This window comes from Pseudopipra pipra, chromosome 8 (genome assembly GCF_036250125.1).
Source record: "Pseudopipra pipra isolate bDixPip1 chromosome 8, bDixPip1.hap1, whole genome shotgun sequence".
In the NCBI taxonomy this organism is placed as follows: Eukaryota; Metazoa; Chordata; class Aves; order Passeriformes; family Pipridae; genus Pseudopipra; species Pseudopipra pipra.
Genome location: NC_087556.1, coordinates 5,781,889 through 5,786,917, shown reverse-complemented (window position 1 = coordinate 5,786,917; position 5,029 = coordinate 5,781,889).

Sequence of the window (5,029 nt, the reverse complement as noted above, 5' to 3'; positions counted from 1 at the left end):
CCCATGCTTGCCTGGCTTCCTTCCTCTGAAATATGCATCCTTTGGATTTCACTGTCACCAGGTAATCTGATCAATGTAACAGATGACTGCCAAAATTCAGGTGGGGCCTTGAAGCTGATATATTACATTATGGGCTGACCTGTTGCACTTTGGGTTATTTCCTTGCTCATGCAAAACAGCTATTTTATTCTGTCCTCCTTCAGCTCCTGAAGAAGAGCAGGTAGAAGTAATCAGTGAATTTTGTGGAGGAAAAAGGGCCTTTCCAGTCAGTTGAAAGACATGCAAGCTCCATTTCATCTTGGCTTATAAATCAGCAGTAGAGAAGTGCTGTAGTTCTGCTTTTCTTGTTAACTAGTGCATTAGGAACAGGAAGCAGTGCATTTAATGTTATATACTTAAATGCGCTGGTATTTACCTATTTAGCCACGTTTACCAGAGTAATTACAAGTCAGATTAAGTGTGGTGTTTGCTGACCTTTAAGGAAGGGCCCAAAATGAAAGGCAAAACAAGTTTTATAAATGTTAGGCAGAACAACTCAACTACTTGCCACAATCTCAGTATTTATTCATATAAAGAAAATAAAAGACTTGATGCAGACAAAAGATATTCTGATAGGTCTCAGTAAAAATTTCAGAAAGACTTTAAAAGAAAAAAAATCCAATGCAATTTTATTCTGTGATAGCTAGGGGGGAAAGGTTACAATCCTCCATTTACAATTTTGAAAATACAGAATAATCAGTGCTTGCAGCAAAAGTAGGATTCTCCTGATATTTTTCAATTGTGACTCAACTGTTAAACCCAGATTGACTTAAATACAAGTTTGTTATTTAAATGTGAAAATAATTTATGGTAGCACAAGATAGAATTGGAACTTAAAATATTCACGCTGACTATTTATCTACTGGTTGCCTCCCATGAAAGCAATTAATTTGAGCACTTGGGTATTTTCATGCATTCTGTGGGGTTGGTTTTGTACAATTTACATGGAGAAGTGGTTTATTTCCAAATTACACCTCGTACGCTGAAGAAATTTCCCCAAAGTGGCATTGCTGGCGTTGCCTGTTGAAGTTACCCATGGAGAGCCTGCATTCCTGCCCTTGCCTGGTGGCTGCCTCAGCCCCTTCCTGCCAGGAGCAAAAATCCTCTTCCCATCATGCAGTTCTGCAGCTGGAGGCCCCTTCAGTCCCAGCTTGGGGCAGCTTGTACTCATGGCTTGAGTGTGAAAACCAGGAAAATTTGGGCAGCTGAAGAAAATGCTCCTGCTTTTCTGTTGGGCTGAGGCCGGGGGTGGCAATGCCCCTCTGAAGATGGATATTGGCAAACTTTGGCAGCTTTGGGATGACCCTCTTCCAAAATGGGAAAATTACCCCATGTGTCAGCATTGCCACAAGTGCTCTCCCAAGTCTTTCCTTGTCATCTGACTTAGTTATGGAGATTGGCTTGGTTTTGTCTGTCTCCCCTGAGCAGCCATATGTATGAGAGAGAGAGATTTTATTAGTTTTTCTCTATCAAATGCAGAGTCGTCTCAGCACGAATCCTGTGCATGTGTGTGCCCTTTGAAATGCTTTCCTAGCATGGTGACAAAAGCAAACATTTTGACTGGTCAACAGAACCATCATACAGATTTTAACCTTAATATTGTTTTTAGGCTGTTTCCCCACATTGCCTGTGGTGGGCTGCAATTTCTTCTTCCCTTTTACCAGGAGCACTGGAACTGCTCTGTCATTGATTTCACTGGTGTCATCTCTTTCCCAAAGGAAAAGGTACGGCTGATTCTCCTTTAGATGAGAGTCAACTCCTGTCCCACTCCTGACTATGCAGAGCTGTGTAAGCTCACCCTGGGATTTTGCAGACTCTCCTCTGTGACCAGTTGCATTTCCATGGTGCTATCCAATATCTTCCCAGAACTGTTTTGCTTTTCCACCTGTATTCCCACTGAGGTTCAGCTGAGGAAGGACGATGAGCTGTGGGACAGCATGCTGACCTGCAGTAGCCATATATCTGAGTTACAGGTCTCAGGGTCTCTTCTTTCTTTTTTATCAGGCAGAATCCTCTCGTTTCTCAAAAATACTTAATAATAAAAAGTTACTTTGGATTGCTTGATCATTACACTTTCTCAATTACTGTTTGACAAAAAGGTGGGTTCATGGATGCCCACTGGTAGTAGCTTGCAATACATTTTGAAAACCAGCTCTGTAATATACCTCTTGCTTGTAATTTTGTTGCTTATTCTGGGTGTGCTGTTTTGTCCAAACACCCACAGCTGAAGATTATGGGCATTGCAGTAGCAAAGCCTAGCAATTATATCCCCTCTCCTGTGCCAGCCTGGAAGCTAATCCCCGTGTCCCTTTGTTTCTCTTCCTTTGTTCCCTGGTAGAAAGGAAAATGCCCCTGGCCTTTCACCTTGGTTTTACGTTTTAGAAGTTCTGCAGGTTTTTCTAAAGATGGACAGAATTTTCCATAGGGGACAGGCACCACATTACATCTGCAGGGTGGCTCAAAACCCAGACCTGAGACATACAGGCTAAGGGCTTTCTTTCCTTGAGCAAAGGGCTATCGTTCGCTTTCAGGAGCCCAGCACTGAAATTGCCAGTCTGATTCCCAAAATTGAATATGGATGAAGATTCCTCCTAGAAAAAAGGTGGCTGGACACACTTGCTGCCCATGGAGTGCCCAGGGTAGCCCACAACCTGTCACTGACACCCAAAAGTTACAGGCTTTCTTTCCTTGGGGAAAGGGGAGTCATTTGCTTTCATGAGCCCAGCGCTGAAATAGCCAGTCCGAGTCCAAAAATTGAATATGGACAAAGATTCCTCCCAGACCAAAGGTGGCAGGATCTGTCCTGAGGCAGACACTGCTTTAATGTATTTCACACGAATTTAGAAGCACATGCAGAGAGGGAGAGCAGATCAATGTTTAATTATGCAAATAATCTTCCAGGCTTTAATATTAAACTGGAATAAACCTGTCACTACAGCTGCACTGGGGACAGGCAGTGAGTGAGCTGCTGTGCTTGTGCTGGGTTAGCAGGGGGGACGTGGTGGATTGGATGCAGGGGGTCAGGGTCTGGCTGGCAGCTCCTGGCATCACTGGAGAGCTGCCCCAGGGGTTGAGCTGCACTCAGCTCCCACTCACAAAGGCTGAGATGAAGTTTCTGGGTGACAATTGGTATAGCTGGGTCTGGCTATAGCATAGCTTTGTACAGTACTGTTATTTAAAGCTCTCTCGGTGTTAGTTCAGGCTCTGCTTGGCTCACCTGATGTGGATGTATGGAGACACTTGTCTCCAGTGCTCTGCTGGCAGATGTGGCTGCAGTGACTTGCATGGTGAGGTACTGCACTCTGACAAGCCTGTGTTTCGTTGGGCTTTTTAATGAGGAACTCATTTAATTGTGCCGGACTTGATGAGCTTGTGTGGGAATCCAACTATAAAATTTCCTCTTGGTGAGAGCTTCACCAGGAGAGTGGGAATTACCTCCCTTCCTTGCAGGGCTTCCCTGCGGTTTGTGGGCACTGTCCATGGAGTCATGAAACCCCCTTGTCTGGAGGGGGCAGATATGGATGCACAAGTGTTGTGATGTTGCAAGAAGTCTGCACTCAGTTGCCAGTCTTGTCCTCCTTAAAAGCATTGTTGCTCTTTACTCTTTAATATGGTACCTCTTCTGTTTTAATTAAAACTTTCATAGGGCCATTCACACCTCTGTTCATTTTATCCACCCATTTCACCTTCCCTATGTTCCCCAAGTTCCTGCTGAGCCCCGGAAGGAAGGAGACCCAGCAGTGTGTGCCCCCTGGCAGGGATGAGGCTATTTGACCATTTGGGCGTGTTCAAATCTGGAGGAAACGTAAAATCTTCACACTGCAAAGAAGTTTTTAGGAAACACATGTATGTATTTTTCTATTTAATCTCTCCTTTTAACCATCAGGGAGTGTCCCCAGTCCCCGGTGCTTGTGTCCAGTGCAGTGGCAAAGCACATGGTTAATACAGCTGGTGTGTTTCTCTTAAAGTGGTGTTGAAGCTTTGTGGGTCTCCCTTTCCTGTGCCCATTTTTGGGACCATTTCTGCTTTTGTTTTTTTTTTTACTGTTCTGTTTTTATACCCTGCTGGATCTGCATGTGGATGAGCAGAATTGCTCATCTCTGGGGGACATGGTAGGGAGAGGCACATTTCTGATACCCTGCTTGCGTGGTGGTTGTGTTCAGCATGGCTCTTACCTTGCATTGTGAAGATAATGGAGGAGGAAGAGGAATATTGCCTGCTGCTGTGTTAGATTAGGTAATGATTTTCTAGCTCTCACAAGCTCTATCAGGTTTGTTTCGGTGCCCACACAGAGCCTTGATTCGCTATCAAAAGAAAGTCTTGAATTATGCAAAGACTAAGCTATGAGTAGCAGAGCTACTGCTGAGCATGGTTTTACACTGCCTCTGCTGAATATTCATGGTAATCAAAGATCACAACTTTGTTTGCTGGAGTTAAAATATTTTTTTTAGTAGCTTGGACAATTCCAAACCTGCACAATATGTGTTGATACAGATATCAAATAGCTCTGTTACCTCCCCTAAAGCAGCATTTTTTCAGGCAGTGGACAGAGGAAATGAAAACACAAGTCATGGTAGGATTTTGGGTACAAAACCAAGCACTTCAAACTGTTAATTCTTATTCTTTGTCTTTGGTCTTAATACAGTTCAAAGCCAGAAGATGAGCAAAGGCATTCCTGTACCCAGACTGAGATAAGGGAGTTTAGTTGCCATCTACCATGTTTCTGAGGTGTTTATTATGAGATGTCACGAGGTGCATGGTAGAAAATAAAAGTATTTGTCAGTGCAGGTTTGTAGAACTGTCTTGTGCTCAAAGACTTGCTCAGGGTGGGGGGAGGCTTGTGTCTGGTTGAGAAGGGGATGGTTAGAAATGAAGCAGGGCCAGTATTTGCCTATTTGCTTTTATGATATGCTGAGGTACCTGCTTTTTCCCCTTTGGGGTCTGCATGTTTCACGAGTAGGGTTTTGCAGCAGGGAGAGAAGGTAATTGA